The 21,115-nt window shown below is 44.5% G+C and overlaps 1 protein-coding gene across 12 annotated transcripts in view; it reads right to left on the minus strand.

The window, feature by feature from the left end:
* maptb (microtubule-associated protein tau b) overlaps positions 1-21,115 on the minus strand; it is a 109,116-nt gene that overhangs the window by 80,870 nt on the left and 7,131 nt on the right. The window contains exon 1 of one of the 12 annotated variants that reach the window (XM_051918913.1): positions 4,186-4,324. The exons of the other annotated variants lie outside the window; for them this stretch is intronic. The gene's annotated coding sequence lies outside the window, so the exon portion shown is untranslated. Of the gene's footprint in view, positions 1-4,185; positions 4,325-21,115 lie in introns of those variants that run through there. 12 annotated transcript variants of the gene reach the window in all.

Genomic DNA, 21,115 nt, shown 5'->3' on the forward strand with positions numbered 1-21,115 from the left:
CTTGGTATGGGAATTGTAAAAGCAGTGTTGATGTTTGTGATGCACCCTCTGTTTGAATAATAAATGCAATGCATATTATTACTAAAAATGTTAGTGATGAGCCATCTGTTGGAATGACAGATGAAATGTATATTATTACTACAAATTTTTGTGATGTGTCATCTGTTGGAATGTAGAATGCAATGCCTATGCATCTGTTATATGCCATTTGACATGGGATTATTAAAAGCAGTGTTAATGTTTGTGATATGTCATCTGTTGGAATAACATAATGCAACACACAATATTACTACAAATGTTTGTGGTGCACCCACTGTTGGAATAGCAAATGCAATGCATATTGTTACTAAAAAATGTTAGTGATGAACCATCTGTTGGAATGACAAATGCAATACATATACCTCTTTTATGTCATTTGGTATATTTGTAAAAGCAGTGTTAATATTTGTGATGCACGATCTGTTAGAATGACAAATGTAATGCATATTATTACCACAAATGTTTGTGATGGCACTTTTAATGTAATTTGGTTTACTCGACAGATGGCATTTTTCAATTCTTCTAACTCTCCCACCTCCCTAACCATAACCACAGTGTAACTGGGTGTATCACCCTTACATGCACTTTAGCCTGAAACCTGTCACTTCCGACATATGGAAAGGGATGTAACACCTGTGGATTATGGGCGGAGTCAAACGTTTAACTCGTCCCACATTTAGCCAAAGTCCCATTCCACAAGCTGCGGCAAGGGAGGTTTGAGAGCAGTGTTAATGTTTGTGATGCGCCATCTGTTGGAATGACAAATGCAATACATATACCTCTGTTGTATTTCATTTGGTATGGTATTTGTGAAAACAGTGTTAAAAAGTGTGATGCGCCACCTTTTGGAATGGCAAATGCAATGCATGTTATTGACACAAATGTTTAAGATATACCATCTGTTGGAATGACAAATGCAAAGCATATGTCTGTGCTATATGCCATTTGGTATGGGATCTGTAAAAGCAGTGAGAAGGTCCTCACTGCAGCATGTGGAATGGGGTGTGCCTAAACCTGGCAAAGGTTTAAATGTTTACCTGCTCCTGTAATTCATAGACATTGCATGTTTGGGTCCTGCTGAGTTCCACACTAAATGTAAATAATGTGAGCTCCACGCAAATCATAAAAATTGCACTTTAATGTAACTTGGTTTACTTGACAGATGGCATTTGTCGATGTTTCTAACCCTCCCACAACCCAAACATGCACTTTAGCTTGACATCTGTCACTTCCGACATGTGGAAAGGGGTGTAACACCTGAGCATTATGGGCAGAGTCAAACGTTTAACTCGACCCAGGTTTAGCCAAAGCCTCATTCCACAAGCTGCAGCAAGGGAGAGTTGAGAGCAGAGTTAATGTCTGTGATGCGCCATCTGTTAGAATGACAAATGCAATGCATTCTACCATACCATAACAATTCCAAAGCCTGCTTAATCCTGAGCAAGGTTGTTGGGGCAATGCATTTTATTACTACAAATGTTCTTGATGTGCCATCTGTTGGAATGACAGAGACATGGCAACACACACAGATACACACAGACTCTTGTCTATTTGTTAATATTTTATATATGCCCTGTTGCTCATTTTATATTTCTATGAAGTACTTTGAGAATGGGAAAGGCACTATATTACTAAAATGTATTGTTATTATTAAAATTGTGTGTGTTTGTCCTATCCAGATGCTGTTCCTGCCTTGCACCCGATGAATTCTGGTGCTGTGACCCTGACCTGGATAAGTGATTTAAGAAGACGGATGGAAACACAAGAGACAGTGCCTAACATAAGAGTCTATCATTAAGCCTAACCCACCATGACCGGTCTGGCAGCACAGGGCTGTCTTACCAGCATCATAGCCCCCTGGGCAAAGTAGTGCACTGGGGCTCAAAACAGAAGCATCAGAAACATCAAGGGCCCCTATGTTCCTGGGACTCCCTGCTTGTTAAGGGCCCATATATTAAGACGGCCATGAGTAGCGCAGCCCACTGACTCACGTCGGGCTAAATGAGCTAAAGCAGGGCTCTGCAGTGGCTGCAGGTTTTTGTTCCAACCCGACTGCGTAATTAGATGCCAATCATTGCCAACACCAGATGTCACTTAATTTTACGGTTTGTCTGTCATGTCAGCGCATTCTTTTATTGAAGATTTTTTTTTTCTTTTCAAGGATTTCATCCAAATGATTTGTAGTTTTGCTCTTCAGTTTCCTTCCAAATATTTTGTTAAACCAGATGAATACATACAAGTGTCAATGGAAACCAGTTAGATGGGTAACATGCTGGTTCTCTTGTCATTTCCATCTTGTTGCTAATACAGCTCAGGTCAGGTCAGGTCAGGTCGGGGAGCAGGCACTTCTACAGGGTGTTGCCGCACCCACCACATGACAAAATAGCTCGGGATCCTGGTTGGCAACCCCCCAAGGCAGACACACGGGTCCAGTCCCACCCTCCGGAAACGACCCTCTATCTGCCTCAGCCAGGTGTTAGGTGGGCGTCCCCTTGGCCTGGTCCTGCTGCTCAGGGCCTCAGCAATGAGCCGGATCACCCTCGGGTAATCGTGCCACATGGCCGCAATGCCGTAACTGACACTGCGTCGTAATGCAGGTCATGTGCCTCATTCAGGACCCTGTGAGCAACACAAAGTCAAACCAGCGGGACCCAAGGACCCTCCAAAGAGACACACATGAAGGAGTCGAGTCTTCATTTCAGGTCACTGGGTAGTGTCCATGTCTCACAAACAGGACGCACCAGGACTCTAAAGACTTGGACCTTCGTCCTTTTACAGAGATATCAGGAGCAACTAAAAACAGGGAATCCATGTTAAGGGTGGGGAATCTTAACAAGTGAGACCCCAAAAATGAAGCGTAAAAATGTGCGTGAGCAAGAAGAGCTTCAACAGCAACAGCTGACTTCTCATTATGAATCGGTATGGAACAAGACCCCGACAGCCACTGTGCCAAATCTATATGGAGCTGATGAGAACCTGCATGGAGAAAGAAGAAGGTGCCAACTCTTTCCGCACATGGGCTTGGCTGGGCCGGCCTGTTTGCCAAAATACAAAGGGGAACATCAATTCGCCGCCCCCTGGATGCTGCGCCCGGGGACAGATGTACCCCCTTGCCTCCCCCTAGCTACGCCACTGTGGGCCGGGGCTTGAAGTTGGCAACATGGCACTAACCACATTGGCAACCTTAAATCAAGTTTAACAGTGTAGCCCCCAAGCCCAATGTGTATTTGTTGTGTAACTCACCTACAATGGATACGAAATATGTGTCCTGTACCCCCGGACATAACAATTAAGGGGATTTTACACTCTCAAAAATAGTTTGTGTCCGTTTTATTTATTATCGGCCCCCTGGATGCAACCAGTGAAGGTCAAAACCCATATGGAGTCCTATGGGGTCACCACCCCCCCACCTGCAGATTGTCACTGTACTTTATGAAAAGTGTAGCCCTGGCAGAGCTACTGTTGGCAATTCAGGAGCTGGCACAGAGCAGACCAGTCTGCCAGGCATACTGTAAATAACACAATTAGCTCTGTGCCTGTCTGCAGCCAAACCCACTTAATGTAACTGGAGGCTGAGGAGGATGCGGCCTGTCCGGGAAACAACGTGCAAAAGGCAGCAGCCAACCCTGCAGCAGGCCATTCAGGTGCCCTAATGCACTCGACTTTGGGGGTGTGTATTGAGAACCCACTCCAGCAGTGACCGGGCACCAAAGGTACTAGACATGTGAAACAACAGCACTGACCTCTGTGCCACCTCTCACTAAAACAAAAATAACCAAAATCTATGGGGTCTCCTAAAAAACGAATCGTTTCTTTCAGGCGTCTGTGTGAATAAAGCAGCTGCCAGCTTCCATTGCGCCCCAGTTTTGATCGCGTGGGTCAAACGTTTGGATGAGGATGCCTTGGAGGGAGCGCCAAGGTGCCAACTCGTTCCTTCTATATGTTCCTCATTTTAGCAAGGGCAAATATGTCGGAGTAACGGGCCATTGGGCGCACTCCTGTCCCTCCTCCGCCTGTGACCCGTCATCGCAGTCCCCTCTGGTTGCCTGAGGAACAACGCCGATGTCGCTAAAATATTAAACTTTGTCGGCCGATCGGGAAAGCGCCTTCGCATCGGCATCGCTAAGTAAAAAGATGAACTCCTACCTTGGCACGAGATCTTCCGGTCACCAAGTACTTTTAATTTATGATGAAAGAAAAAGAACAAGAAGCGTAAAAAAAAGAGAGAAAAAGATCCGATAAAGAAGACGATCGCGTTACCGTCCATGAGACAGTGCGCAAAGGAAGAGGGGTCACGTGACCGGTTATCAGCCCTCAAAAAGCCGCCGAGCTGTCAACGGTCGTCTTATCTTAGGCGAGCAGCGGGGCAAAGCGAAGATATGGGGGCGTTGGGGGGCAGCAGCGGGCTGTCATCCTTCCTCGTACGTATAAATGACTTTGACAGGACAGCATAAATTTAGTTTAGCGCGACACTCCCTCGGTGGATGCGGGTTTTGTACTCCTGAACTAAACAAGTGACAGATTGATCGGAGTGTGGTGTCTGTTTTATTTATGCCGACCACCTGGACGCTGTGACTGTCAATCGGCAGTGGGGACAAGGTGCACCCCCGCCACGCAGGACGATTCTTTTCGAACAGAGTGACGCTGGCAGGACCGCAGTTGGCAAACCCGGGAGCTGGCACCAATTTGGTAGCCATTAATTGAATGTGCTGCGTAACGAATGCCGCCCTGTCCCCATTTAAGCACGTCGCTGGAGTCGCTTCACACTAAATTAAACTCGGTTACAAAACGAGGTCAACATTCCGTGTCGCTTTTTATAAATCAGCCCCCCCCGGCGCTGACGATTATAACGCATTCGCCGCTTTACTTTATTTTTTGTCTCCTCCCATGAGAGCTTCTGAGCCACACGAGGGCCCCCCCCAAGACTCCTGGATCAAACTCTGAACGCCCACCTCACGCAGCAGCATGATGCAGCACTTTTAAAAGGAATATCCGTAATGTTACACCCGTATGCCCCCCACACCACCCCACCCCTCGTCTGGGCAGGAGCCAGCGGGAAGGCAAAAGAGAAGGACGTGGAGACGTGCGGGGCTTGACGGGAAAATGGATGCAAGCAGGTGAGGAAAAAAGATGTGAGTGGCGCAGTGGTTAGCTACACAGCCACTACCGCCTCACTTCAAGCTGCCCAAGTTTACCGGGACGACAAGCCACCATCTTCAAGTATCACAGGTGGGCACTGATTGATCTGATGAGCTGCAGGGCTCGCTGCTCCTTCTTCACGTCTCCCCCTAAACAGCCTTCTCACTTTAGCCGCCATCCCTTCCATTCTCACTCTTTCTCCACACTTCACAGAAGCTGCCATCATTCCTCAAGCCTAAAGATCTTCTCATGGCTTTTGACAGACCTTGGAGAGATGGTGCTGCTCAGTATTTCTGTATCTTATATGGAGATAGTATATGAGAAGAAACATAATTACAAAAATACTCCTGAGCCCATGTGAGGCAGAGAGTGCCACCCTAACGGTGCTCAGTGATCCCCAGAGTCAGGCCATCGGGGGTTCACTCCACTGGGTCCTTTTCAAGAGCGAACCATGAAGAGTTAAGCGTTTGTCTGTTTATTCTGCTTCTAGGAGACAATGGGCTTTGTGATGTCCTCTGTGCTGGACGCCAGCCCAGGGAACTGCACAGCTGCTGAAGTGACAGCCAGGGGGCTACTGACAGGGCGGCCATTCACTGGCGGTCAAAGAGTGTGGACGAGGAAAGAAGGAGCTGAGTAAGATGGAAGAGCTGCTCGTTGCCAGCCTTCAAGTGTCGACACGTGCTGGGTGGTCTCTTACACAGGGCCCTTCATGGCTACTTTACATGACGCCCTTCATATCCAATAATTCAGTTTGTTGGACACCTCCTGCTTAAAATCTCAGAGCACCGCAAACATTTCAGATGCAATGTCTGGATAGAAATCTCCAAATAGCATTTAGCAGGTCAAAGGAGCACTAGAGAGACGGAAGAACGGACAGAATGATAGACAAATACGAGTGAACAAAGCTAGAGAAAGACGGAGACACTAAAGACGAGTCACCAAGCACTCTGACCCTTCACCTTTGTAACATTTTGTGTTGTGGAAGCCTTGTGCTAAAATCATCTCCATTTGTGTCGTCCCTCATCCAGAAACACTCAGCACTCCAGAATTACAAAGAAAAAAAAAAAAAAAAATGGATTCTGAGGATGAGGATGAGGATGAGGAAGAATAAATTGAAATGATTTTAGTACAAGGCTACAGCATCACAGAATGTGACAAATATGTAGGGAGGCAGAACACTTTCTGAAAGTGCTAAACGTAATGGACAGAAAGACAGCAGGGAAAGGTTCATTATGACAGAGAGACACGACATAAAATACAAGTTTAGTTAGGAAAGGCAACTACAGTATATAAATGTTAGATATTACACACACTTTACAACGAATAGACGTGAAAGGTACTGGATAATACTGAGTCGACATTGCCTGTATTCTTGAACTTCTGTAAAGTTTTAATCTCCACTGGGGTACAAATAAAGTCTATCTATCTATTATATAGTGCCTTTCACATTTATCTTTCCAAATAACAACCTACATAACAAAATATGAAAGGCCCTATAAAAATAACAGATAAGAAAATCACTACATGATAGATAGATAGATAGATAGATAGATAGATAGATAGATAGATAGATAGATAGATAGATAGATAGATAGAAGTGAAAGGCACTATATAGGATAGATAGATAGATAGATAGATAGATAGATAGATAGATAGATAGATAGATAGATAGATAGATAGATAGATAGATAGATAGATAGATAGATAGATAGAATACCAAATGGTCACAGGTATCTGGTGCCAATCCCACCAACATAAAGGCAGCAATGTAGAAACCAAGCCTGAAGAGGGCACCAGCCCATCACAATGCCCACTCATGCCCGGCCACATTGATGCACACCCAGTTTAAATTGCCAGTTATCCTAATCTTCGCATTTTTTTGGAAAAACTGGAGAAAAACCTGGAGGAGAAAGTACAAACTCCATAACCACACATGGGATTCAAGCCCAGGATGCTAACCACTGCACCGCCATGCTGGCTCCCCCTCATCTGACAGACAGCGTAGTAAGACAGGACACCCCAGGATAACATCTGCTGCTTTTCCTGCAGTGATGAACATCGCTGGGGACGCCTGTGTAGGACTTGCTCTAAAGTCCATGTCACATTAGACGACTTTTCCATCGATTTTCAGGTGTACCCTGCATTTTATATAATCTACATGATGTTCTTCCATGAAGGACAGCCATGTAGTCTGATGTACCCAATAGTCCGTGACTCGCCCCTCAAGTGCATTTGCTTTTCGGCTCTGTGTGTATGTGAGAGCGCTTATCTGAAAGTTCAACGCGTGCAGTGCAGTGACGAGGAATAAGAAATGTGGGGGTTTCAAACCTCACAGACAGAAGAGACGCTCGTATTTTATGTACCACAACAGAATGGATAGAATTAAAAAAAAAAAAACTGCATCTGAACTCTTCATACATGTTAACCCTTCATAGACCGGCAGCTTCGTCAGGCAGTTCGCTATTGGCTCTCACATGATGGGGTGAGCAGGACGGTGCTGGCAGGTCAGCATGCAGTCACTAAATGTGACAAGCCCAGCGACTTTCAGGCTCGTAAACCAATGAGGTCTGATGACGAGATCAACAACAGCAGTTGGCAAGTCTGACATACCCAGCAATGAGAAGTCGTGTGATGTGACATCAGCTTAAGACGAGACTCCTGCCACAGTGAAAAGCAGGCAGAACTTCACACAATGAAATGAAGGGGTGAGTGAGAGTGTTTACCATTCACCATTTTGAAATTGTGCTTTTGTTTTATGCCTTCTTAGTTAGGGGCATAGTTAGTGTTTACATAGAAAACCCCCAATGACTGGAGCAGAGACCCCACCAAAGCAAAATGGCAGATGAGGCAGTAAATTAACCAGCTCTCCTCTGAACTGTGCCATTCATAAAAAAAAGCAGAGCATGAGAGAGACAGACAGACATTCTGCTGAGTAACAGACGACCTTTAAGAGAGCACAAAAGAATGCCAGCCTGGCAAGGATGGCAGTGGGATGGACAAGAAGGGAAAAGAAATGAATTCCACAGGGAAAGAAAGAAGAGAGCGGGAGGCACAGAGTAGCCTTGTCTGTGAACATTAAGAGGGCACTTTGTGAAGAGCGCGCCCAGTGCCACACAATCGTGCCGCCCTCGCTCCTTTTATAACAACTCAGAGCTGGCAGTGGGAGCCGAGTTTGAAATCAGTGGCCATCCGGCCCCCCTTTTATGTTGCCAGGCATTTTTTGAAATAATGGTGCTGGTATAAATTTCTTGTAAGTGTCTTTGTGTTTGTGCAGGGAGCTCATTGTGTAAAATGAAGGCCAACTGTAGAAACGCAGTCTTGTGCAAAAGTAAGTGTACCCAGTTTACATTATCTGGCTTCTTTTTGTATCGGGGCATAACTGTCAAAAAAAACAAATCCTCACCAGGCTCTAAAATATGATATTGTACTCTCGAGTCACAAATAACACAGAAGATATCTGATTTTGTCAGAAATAAATACATTTACAGTACCTTATCCATATTTATATATAAAGTGCCAATAAAAAGTAGGATTAGGTTGCTGTTGTGGGCAGTTTGGCTCAGATTCTCGTAGTCTGAGGAGTGACCATGGTTACACTGAGTCTTTCAATGTTGGGTGGAATTAATGGCTGCGAATCACCCCATTTACGTCATGAGCTGAGCCTGCCACACATTCCCATAGTGCGAGTGTGTGACTAGATATATCCACCTTAATAAAAGGATACGTGTCTGTGCGTCCACCTGGTTATGATATCTCTGTCATTCCAACAGATGACGCACCACAAACATTAACACTGCTTTCACAAATTCCATACCAAGTGGCATATAACAGAAACATATGCACTGGATTTGTTATTCCAACAGATGGCACATTGCAAACATTTGTAGTCATAAAATGCATTGTATTTGCCATTCTAACAAATGACACAACAGAAACATTAACACTACTTTTATGAATTCCATACTAAAATGGTGTACTGTATAACAGAGACTTATGCATTGCATTTTCCATTCCAAAAGATGGCACATCACAAGCTTTAACACTGCTGTTATGAATCCCATACCAAAATGGCATATAACAGAGACATATGCAATGGATTTGTTATTCCAATAGATGGCAAATCGCAAACATTTGTAGTGATAAAGTGCATTGCATTTGCCATTCCAACAGATGACACACCACAAACATTAACACTGCTTTTACAAAATTGCATACCAAATGGCATATAACAGAGACATATGCATTGGATTTGTCATTCCAACAGATGGCACATCACAAACTTTAACACTGCTTTTACAAATCCCATATTAAAACAGTATATAATTGAGACTTATGTATTGCATTTTCCATTCCAACAGATGGTGCATCACAAGCTTTAACACTGCTCTTATGAATCCCATACCAAAATGGCATACAACAGAGACACATGCATTGGATTTATTATTCCAACAGATGGCGCAAACATTTGTAGTCATACAATGCATTACATTGCCATGCCAACAGATGATGCACCACAAACATTAACACTACTTTTACGAATTGCAAACCAAATGGTATATAATAGAGACATACGTATGCATTGGATGTGTTATTTCAACAGATGGCACATTGCAAACATTTGTACTCATAAAAGGTGTTGTATTTGCCATTCCAACAGATGACGCACCACAAACATTAACACTGCTTTTACAAATTGCCTACCAAATGGCATATAACAAAGACATATGCATTGGATTTGTCATTCCAACAGATGGCACATCACAAACATTTGTAGTCATAAAATGTGTTGTATTTGCCATTCCAACACATGATGCACCACAAACATTAACACTGCTTTTACGAATCCCATATTAAAATGGTGTATAACAGAGACTTATGCATTGCATTTTCCATTCCAAAAGATGGCACATCACAAGATTTAACACTGCTCTTATGAATCCCATACCAAAATGGCATACAACAGAGACATATGCATTGGATTTGTTATTCCAATAGATGGCAAATCGCAAACATTTGTAGTGATAAAATGCATTGCATTTGCCATTCCAACAGATGACACACCACAAACATTAACACTGCTTTTACAAATTGCATACCAAATGGCATATAACATAGACATATGCATTGGATTTGTCATTCCAACAGATGGCACATCACAAACTTTAACACTGCTTTTACAAATCTCATATTAAAACAGTATATAATAGAGACTTATGTATTGCATTTTCCATTCCAACAGATGGTGCATCACAAGCTTTAACACTGCTCTTATGAATCCCATACCAAAATGGCATATAACAGAGACACATGCATTGGATTTATTATTCCAACAGATGGCGCAAACATTTGTAGTCATACAATGCATTGCATTGCCATGCCAACAGATGATGCACCACAAACATTAACACTACTTTTATGAATTGTAAACTAAATGGTATATAATAGAGACATACGTATGCATTGGATGTGTTATTTCAACAGATGGCACATTGCAAACATTTGTACTCATAAAATGTGTTGTATTTGCCATTTCAACAGATGACGCACCACAAACATTAACACTGCTTTTACGAATCCCATATTTAAATGGTATATAACAGAGACTTAGGCATTGCATTTTCCATTCCAACAGATTAGAGCATTAACACTGCTCTTATGATTCCTATACCAAAGTGGCATATGACAGAGACATAAGCATTGCATTTCTGTTGAGTTCTGTCTTTTTGTTCATCTCCTGGTTCTTTGTCAGACCTCTTTTGGTTCACTGAAATAACAGTGAAGTTTCAAAAAGCTGGCATCGTGTACATGTAATATTCCGAGATATGGCTTCATGAAAGGCGCAACCTTTGCCTCATTTCATATTGTAAGCTTTTCAATCTACTGATTACGACATTTTTATTTTCTGCTCCCCAATTATGATTTACGTCTGGTGTGACTTGTGGCTCTGCTTTGCGCCTAACCCTAACCGCTCTGTTCTCTGAACACGATGCCGACGACACGTCCTGAGCGTATCCTGGGCTTCATTTACCTCGGAGGTCAGATGTTGGAGGTGGGAATGACGTCACCCACGTGTTGACTGTGTTCCAGTAAAATATTCGGAAAATCAAAATGGCCACCTTTATGTTACGCTTGCTTTTTCAGTATATATTACTCAGTATTTTCTGCAGCCAAACACCGCAGCAATGTGTCCACAGATAGACGATTGGCCAGCACTGTGTGATTTAAAGAGAGCCAATCAGACAGAAGTGCTAAATAAACAGCAGAACACTACGGATTTCACTGAAGTTCACAGCGTACGTCGCCAATTTGGAATGACGTCATAATCTGAAGTCGGACAAACAGACCAACCAGGCTTGAGTTTCCACGTAGGAAATCCAACTTGTGGAGGCCTTCCAGTTGAAAATTCCGACTTCCCAGTTCCCAGGAATACAACCCCTGCATGAATTCTGACTTCTCTGTGCCACCTCCTGATTACATCTTCTCTCAAATCTGCTGTCACTTTGTGCAAGCGGCACAACGCCACAGTGACCCCGCCCGTCACAATCGTGTCAGTGACAGTGACAGTGAGCCCGTTACCCAAAATTACCAGAGGAGGAAGAAGAGCAGGAAGTGAAGGCAGACGACCTGATGACCTTCTGAGTGTTTTGACCCTGGCATGATGTAAGTGCCATTGGACTTGAGACCCCCCCCACCCCGAGTGCCTGAATCAGCTGTCAGAACAGATTTGCTTTTGGTGAGTCAGCTGCTCCAAAACAAGGTCAGCAGACGTGTCTGTGAGGCAACATTGGGACCACCTAAGTTCAGACAGAAGGTCACGCTCCATACCTCCTTGGGTTAGGGCAACGTCCTCTCCCATGGAGTTCCACAGCAAGTCAGACAACCTGATCAGGGTCACCTGGATGTTGGGGTTCAAAGGTCAAGCTGAAATGCAGGTGGCCCACCAGGAGTGAACAACAGATGTGACCTAATGGAGCAGCCCAGTCAAAGGTTGCTGGGTGACCTGACGATTGTCCCAGAAGGCCTCCATAGCGAGCAGTGTATAAGCAAACCTGTGACAAGGACCCCTGGGACACCCCGAGACATGCAGACAGACAAGATGCCACACACTGCTCTACTCCTGCGCGTGCCCCACTGTGCCAAGTTCACTTCACGGATGGCTTCCTATCAAATGTGACCTAGATTTCTGCCTGCTTCTTTCGGCTGCCACGTCTCTGCCAGCATGGAGGGTCACGTGACTGTCGCAGCCATCCAAGTCCGACTCCGTCGGTTCATTGCATTCATACCTGGAGGCAAGCAAGTGAAGCACAAAGAGAGTGACCCTAAATGTCTTCTCGGCAATTCCCGACTGAAAAGCAACAGGCAGAGGCACACAAAGGAGTTAATGCTCAAGATGATGTGCCACCTGCTCCGTGGCAGCCACCCAGCTCAGTGACCAGACGGTGAAAATCCTAACGTCCGCTCTCCGATTGCACATCCTGATCACAGCCATGCCCATATAAAGCTTAGCCTAGCAGCAACAGGCGTGAAACAAGAGCCAACCCGGGATGGGACAACCGTCTGCCACATAACAGGTGCAGGGGTTGATGGGTATTCCGACCAGAGAAGGGGATGGTTCTTTACCTGGACAGGAGGCACCGAGCAGACTGATGGGCATCCCGACCACTAGAAATTAAAGGAGCCAGGCCTGGAAGTGATGGCTGGAGAGGGTGGATGGGCAGACAGCCCACCGGAAGACGCTGCAGGGGATGTGTTATCCCCCTAGAACACTAGATGGCAGAAGCCCATTTGGGAACCAGCAGGGAATGCTGGGAGATGTAGTTCAGCAACACCATGGGTGCCACAAGGGGGCGCTGCAGGGAAATGAGCTCCCTAATAAGTGGGAGGCCCCAGGGGCGTTGCCAGTGAAATACCACTACTCTTACCATTTGTTAGACAGGAGGGGGAGCCCTGCGGGGCTCTCGCTTGTGGCGTCAAGTGCCAGAGCCGCCCTCGGGTACGACCCAGTCCAGGGACAGTGGCAGGTAGGGAGTTTGACTGGGGTGGTATATCTGTCACACTGTAACGTAGGTGTCCTAAGGCGAGCTCAGGGAGGACAGAAACCTCCCATGGAACAGAAGGGCGATTGTTCCGTATGAAGACTACAACAGATAAACACGAAAGGCGCTATATAATGAATAAAATGGGCAGATAGGAAAGACACCATATGATATTCTGCAGGCCAACAGCCCTCATCCTTGTCCTCCCATCTCAGGACTTCTGAAGTTTTGTTAGAGTCACCTCCCTGACCGAGGCCCTTCTTGCCCAGACCACCAACTCTATGACATGTCCTGGTGGTCTCAAACGTCTTCCATTTCTTTCACAATTCTTGAGGCCACTGAGTTCCTCAAAGCTTGAGCTTCACCCCCCCACATTTTGATCACGGTGGTCTACGGGGAATCCTTTGGACTTCACGGCTGGGTTTTTGTCCTTACAATGCAGTGTGAACTGTGGGACCCTCAATCCACAGGCTTTTCTAGGCGATGTCTGGGTGGTCTCCAGTCAAGTTCTGGAAACACCTCAAGGAGAATTAAAGCCAACAGAGGTGCTACAGCAAAGGGTCCCAGTACTCTTGGGCATGTCCTCAGAGGTCGTGACCTGGCCCTCACGAGATACAAGGTCACCAAGGGGCAGACGTCCCCATCCGACTACATGGATTCCTGAACCCTTCAGACCTTCTGTTAAAATCTGAGTCAGTTTTGTTTCTCTCTGCAGTCCTACCGACTTCGATTGTCTCCTGATTGATCTTCTGACCCCCACATCCTTGTCTTCCAGCCTCCTTCTTAAATCTCTCACTTGCTTCTCGACTCCACTCTTGCTGCTGACCGTCACTCCACGGTGTTTCTGCCGTCTCTGCCTTTTTGCTCAGAGCATTTTTATTTTTTATATATACAGTATACTGTATATCTTTTGCCAGCTCCATCTATTTGAGGCCTGTGGTGGCTGAAGCCAGGAGCTCGTATTTGGGCACTGGCTGAGCTTAGGTGAGCCTCTCCTGGGTAGGTCACTTAAGGTGCTGGTCTGCTTTCTGGCCTGCTTTTTAGTAGGCCTCATATCCGTGTTATATAACACACGCGTGTCTCTGCTTAGGGTGATCTGATTTGGGTAAATGAATCAGAAAAAAAAAACGGACTAAAAACATTTAGATTGTCAAAGACGTAAATTTCAGGTAAACCTCAAGAGGTTTACTTACATTGGCAGTGACATTCATGCCTCTGGTGACTCTTCCTATGAAGTTAGTAGACAGATTGGGAGAGCATGGGGGGTCACTAGAAAGGGAGGTGTAGCCCCCCCGATATCTGCAAAAGGACGAAGGTCCAAGTCTTTAGAGTCCTGGTGCTTCCTGGTTGAGAGAGATGGACGCTATCCAGTGACCTGAGATGAAGACTGGACTCCTTCACGTGTGTCTCTTTGGAGGGTCCTTGGGTCCCGCTGGTTTGACTTTGTGTCACTCATGAAGTCCCGATTGAGGCGTATGACCTGCATTGTGAGGGAGCATCAGTTACGGCACTACGGCCATGAGGCACCATTACCCGAGGGTGATCCGGCTCATTGCTGAGGTCCTGAGCGGCGGGACCAGGCCAGTGGGACGCCTGCCATTTCTGGAGGGTGGGACTGGACTGCGTGTCTGCCTTTTCGCCAAGCAGGATTCCAGTCTGTTTCATCGTTTGGTGGGGGCGGCAATGAGCTGTGCCAGTGCCTGCCCCCCAACCTGACCCGACCTAACCTGTTTTTTCCTTGAAGACAGGCATCCCTAATTCCGCTCTTCATGTCTTCTTTTCCCTCACCCGGATATCACCAGCTGTTTTTTTGTTCAAACTGAAATTGACTGGACAACGAGAGGAAGGCCACTGCAAGAGGATCGATGCCTCATTAAAGCCCACTCACTGCTCAAGCCCCATTGGAAAGAAAGATGTCACGGGTGGTGACATTTAGGGACCTGCCATGACTCAGCACAAAAAACAAGTGACAGCCCGGAATCTCTCGGTCAGTGGGTTTTAGAAACATCTCAGCGACGATCAATCGAAGGGCAAGCACATGAGCCACATTTCAACGGGACATTACAGCTTTTCATTTTTAGTACATTTGCAACAATTTCTAAACTCTTGTTTCGCTTTGTCATTCTGGGGTATTGGGTGTCACTTGATGTGGGGGGAAAAAATGAATTGAAATGAGTTTAAGGTAAGGCTACCAGCCGACAGAATGTGAAAGGAGTGAAGGGGTCTGAAGGGGCTGTGCCACCCTGCCACCCAGTTTCCAACCCCTGAAATGTCATTGCAAACAACAAAGCAGACAGGTGACTGGGGGCTTAGACTGGACCACTGGGGAAAAATCCCACACAAAACAAAATGGGGCGGCACGGTGGCGCAGTGGGTAGCGCTGCTGCCTCGCAGTTGGGATACCTGGGGACCTGGGTTCGATTCCCGGGTCCTCCCTGCGTGGAGTTTGCATGTTCTCCCCGTGTCTGCGTGGGTTTCCTCCGGGCGCTCCGGTTTCCTCCCACATTCCAAAGACATGCAGGTTAGGTGGATTGGCGATTCTAAATTGGCCCTAGTGTGTGCTTGGTGTGTTTGTGTGTGTCCTGCGGTGGGTTGGCACCCTGCCCGGGATTGGTTCCTGCCTTGTGCCCTGTGTTGGCTGGGATTGGCTCCAGCAGACCCCCGTGACCCTGTGTTCGGATTCAGCGGGTTGGAAAATGGATGGATGGATGGAAAACAAAATGGATGACCATTTATGAAATCTTTCACCATTTTATTACTCTTTTCATCTAAATATGCACCCTCTTGATTAGGTGAAGTGATTTATCAACACCTCAGTGTCTCCCTTTGTTCAATGGAATGTACAATTCTAAAGAAAACTCCCAAAACACATTTCTTAATATACTTAATAATTTCCAATTGATTGGCATTGCAATCAAACTATGCAATGCTTTTCAATACTAAATACTGTAAGAGGTGCTGAAGCCTGCACTCACTAAAGAATCCACCTTAATAAAAGTGTCTGTATGTCTGTGTTTCTGTGTGTCCATCTGGTTGCTGTGTCTGTGCTGATCCAACAGATGGCGCATTACAAACATATGTAGTTAAAAAAAAAAGGAATTAAGTTTGTCATTCCAACAGATGGTGCATCACAACCATTTGTAGTAAAAAAAATAATTGCATTTGTCATTTCAACAGATGGTGCATCACAACCATTTGTAGTAATAAAATGCATTGCATTTGTCATTTCAACAAATGGTGCATCACAAACATTAACACTGCTTTTACGAATCTCATACTAAATGGTATATACTGTAACAGAGAAAAATATTGCATGTGCCATTCCAACAGATGGCACATTACAAACATTAACACCTTTATGAATCCCATATAAAATAGTATATAACAGAGAAACATATTGCATTTGCCTTTATAACAGATGGCACAACTCAAAAATTTGTAGTAATAAAATGCGTTACAATTTTCGTTCCAACAGATGGCGCCTCACAAACATTTGCAGTAAAAAAAGGCATTGCGTTTGTCATTGCAACAGATGGCAGGATGGCATCACAAACATTAACACTGCTTTTATGAATCCCATACCAAATGGTACATAACAGAAAAATGCATTGCATTTGTCATTCCAACAGATGGCACATCACAAACATTAACACTGCTTTTATGAATCCCAAACTGAATGGTATTTAACAGAGACATGCATTGCATTTGTCATTCCAACAGATGGCACATCACTAACATTTGCAGAAATATATTTTATTATGACAGATGTTTATTATGCACCATCTGTTGGAATAACAAATGCAATGCAATGTATTACTACATGAATGACAAAATTCATTCCAACAGATGGTGCACTGCAAGCATTAATGCTGAGGTCTATTTTGATTGCGTAGATTTCCACCCAGGTTAGATGGGTAACACAGCTTGTACCATTTAAAAATAAATTGAAATTTGCAAAATATTTATTGATGTGTGATTGGTTATTTATGCCTATGGTGGCAAAACTAAATGATCCTCCTGCTGTTTATCCCCCCATTGTGATAACTAATGGGAATAAGCGAAGTGGATCATTTCACTTCATTTTTCTAAAGATTATAATTACCATAATCGATTTTTACAAATTGGAGGACAGATAACTGACTTGCTTTGGGCCACATAAGGACTCCGATTGAACCAGCATCCTTGTGGGGCACAGTCCGCCCCCTTAGCTAATAAGCCATTCTGCCCATTCTTCTTAGCCATTCTTCTAAGTTCATTGTGTGTGAAAGACAGAGGATGACCACCCACCCCACTATCCACGTCCAGCACTTTCACTGGGCCTTGGACTCACTGCCACCTGAGGACTGTGTGCTTCATTCCGAAAATTTGCCAAAACTACTCAAGGAATCTGGGAAAGGGTAGCGCTTCACCCTGCCAACGCCAACAGATGCCCGGCAAAAACACGGTAGGATGCCAAGGAGTCTGAATTAGAGCGGCTTAATTTGGGCTCCGCCCACCACAGTCCTTCTTATTCCAATTGGCTTAAAGGTTTGGACACGCCTTACCTACCAAGCCTTAGCTGTCCCACTAATTTAATATTGAAAATTCACCAAGGCAGAGGCAGGCCAGCTGAGTCAGTTGTAGGAGCCAGCCAGGCCAGCGCCTCTTCTTGGCAGACGGTGACACCAAATTTAGGGTCCAGAGGGGAAAAACATAACACGGGGGGTTTTGTTACAAGCTAAAATAAGCTCAAGAGGCAGAATGGAGAGTCGACACGACAAGTCAGTGGGCACGAGCAGCAGGGCACTGTCACTGGCAGATGGCTCAGCTTCACAGTGTAAAGTTTTGGGTTCAAATACCCACCTACCATCACTCCTTGGGGGGAAAAAAATCTTGGGGTTGTTTTAAAGAAGAAAGGTGTCATATTAACTGAAGATGGACTCAAGGTCAGTAAAACCAGCAATAAAGATTTTTGTCATCATATTAGACTGCCCAGCGGCAGTTGTGAAATGGAGTAACAGTGACCCCTCGTATCCCAGTAGGGGGTGAACCCCTGGAGTCAGCCGATGTGGCCTGCACACCTTCAGGTTCTTCTGATCACTTGTACTGAAGACACCTGTTGGTTTTATTTTTGTCATAAGGGTGTCATTTGCTGCACAATACAGGGACCAAAAATGAGACTCTTGAAAGAAACAAAAATCAGGTGGGCCCCCAAAAAGCTTGATGTCTTGAGTAACTAAATATGAATTATGAGTAAAAAGATGAAGAATGAACTGTCTGCATCTAAAACCAAGGAAATGCTTATTGACTTACGCCACACCAAAGAGCCTCTGGGTCCGGTCACAATTCAGGGGCCGGACTGCTACAAGGACTTGAGGGTCCACAATAATGACAGGAAGAACTGCTGCATAGAAATAGGCTGCCATGCTGCCTGTCAAAGACGGACAATAAAAGAAATTCACAATATTAGCGAACCTTTGACCTTCGTCTGAGTCCTTCAGTGCCTCTCCTGGGTATCCACGTGTGTCTAGATAGATAGATAGATAGATAGATAGATAGATAGATAGATAGATAGATAGATAGATAGATAGAGTGGTGTGAAAAACTATTTGCCCCCTTCCTGATTTCTTATTCTTTTGCATGTTTGTCACACAAAATGTTTCTGATCATCAAACACATTTAACCATTAGTCAAATATAACACAAGTAAACACAAAATGCAGTTTTTAAATGATGGTGTTTATTATTTAGGGAGAAAAAAAATCCAAACCTACATGGCCCTGTGTGAAAAAGTAATTGCCCCCTTGTTAAAAAATAACCTAACTGTGGTGTATCACACCTAAGTTCAATTTCCGTAGCCACCCCCAGGCCTGATTACTGCCACACCTGTTTCAATCAAGAAATCACTTAAATAGGAGCTGCCTGACACAGAGAAGTAGACCAAAAGCACCTCAAAAGCTAGACATCATGCCAAGATCCAAAGAAATTCAGGAACAAATGAGAACAGAAGTAATTGAGATCTATCAGTCTGGTAAAGGTTATAAAGCCATTTCTAAAGCTTTGGGACTCCAGCGAACCACAGTGAGAGCCATTATCCACAAATGGCAAAAACATGGAACAGTGGTGAACCTTCCCAGGAGTGGCCGGCCGACCAAAATTACCCCAAGAGCGCAGAGACGACTCATCCGAGAGGTCACAAAAGACCCCAGGACAACGTCTAAAGAACTGCAGGCCTCACTTGCCTCAATTAAGGTCAGTGTTCACGACTCCACCATAAGAAAGAGACTGGGCAAAAACGGCCTGCATGGCAGATTTCCAAGACGCAAACCACTGTTAAGCAAAAAGAACATTAGGGCTCGTCTCAATTTTGCTAAGAAACATCTCAATGATTGCCAAGACTTTTGGGAAAATACCTTGTGGACTGATGAGTCAAAAGTTGAACTTTTTGGAAGGCAAATGTCCCGTTACATCTGGCGTAAAAGGAACACAGCATTTCAGAAAAAGAACATCATACCAACAGTAAAATATGGTGGTGGTAGTGTGATGGTCTGGGGTTGTTTTGCTGCTTCAGGACCTGGAAGGCTTGCTGTGATAGATGGAACCATGAATTCTACTGTCTACCAAAAAATCCTGAAGGAGAATGTCCGGCCATCTGTTCGTCAACTCAAGCTGAAGCAATCTTGGGTGCTGCAACAGGACAATGACCCAAAACACACTAGCAAATCCACCTCTGAATGGCTGAAGAAAAACAAAATGAAGACTTTGGAGTGGCCTAGTCAAAGTCCTGACCTGAATCCAATTGAGATGCTATGGCATGACCTTAAAAAGGCGGTTCATGCTAGAAAACCCTCAAATAAAGCTGAATTACAACAATTTTGCAAAGATGAGTGGGCCAAAATTCCTCCAGAGCGCTGTAACAGACTCATTGCAAGTTATCGCAAACGCTTGATTGCAGTTATTGCTGCTAAGGGTGGCCCAACCAGTTATTAGGTTCAGGGGGCAATTACTTTTTCACACAGGGCCATGTAGGTTTGGATTTTTTTTTCTCCCTAAATAATAAAAACCACCATTTACAAACTGCATTTTGTGTTTACTTGTGTTATATTTGACTAATGGTTAAATGTGTTTGATGATCAGAAACATTTTGTGTGACAAACATGCAAAAGAATAAGAAATCAGGAAGGGGGCAAATAGTTTTTCACACCACTGTAGATGTGAAAGGCACTATATAATAGATAGATAGATGTGAAAGGCACTATATAATAGATAGATAGATAGATAGATAGATAGATAGATAGATAGATAGATAGATAGATGTGAAAGGCACTATATAATAGATAGATAGATATATAGATACATAGATGTGAAAGGCACTATATAATAGATAGATAGATAGATAGATAGATAGATAGATAGATAGATAGATAGATAGATGTGAAAGGCACTATATAATAGATAGATAGATAGATAGATAGATAGATAGATAGATAGATAGATAGATAGATAGATAGATAGATAGATAGATGTGAAAGGCACTATATAATAGATAGATAGATAGATAGATAGATAGATAGATAGATAGATAGATAGATAGATAGATAGATAGTGTCACAGGTGGCTGGGTGCGGCCCGCAATCAGCCACCTATTTAAGGAGCCGCTGCCCGGCAATCAAGGCTGGAGTCGGGTAGGAGGTTGACGAGGCCGGTGCAGAGGAGGCGGCAAGGAGAGGCCCTGAGTGTTGTGTGAAGAAGAAGAGGAGGCTTAAGGAAGAAGCCGGGCTTGTGAGAGACTCTGGGGGTTTGGTGAAGTGCACTAGTGACTTTGTATATAGTGTGACTTGTGTAAATAAACGTGTGGTGATGGACTGGAACGTGTCTGCCTGTCTGTGTCCGGGACGCACCCTTTCACAATAGATAGATAGA

This window comes from Erpetoichthys calabaricus, chromosome 14 (assembly GCF_900747795.2).
Source record: "Erpetoichthys calabaricus chromosome 14, fErpCal1.3, whole genome shotgun sequence".
Lineage (NCBI taxonomy): Eukaryota > Metazoa > Chordata > Cladistia > Polypteriformes > Polypteridae > Erpetoichthys > Erpetoichthys calabaricus.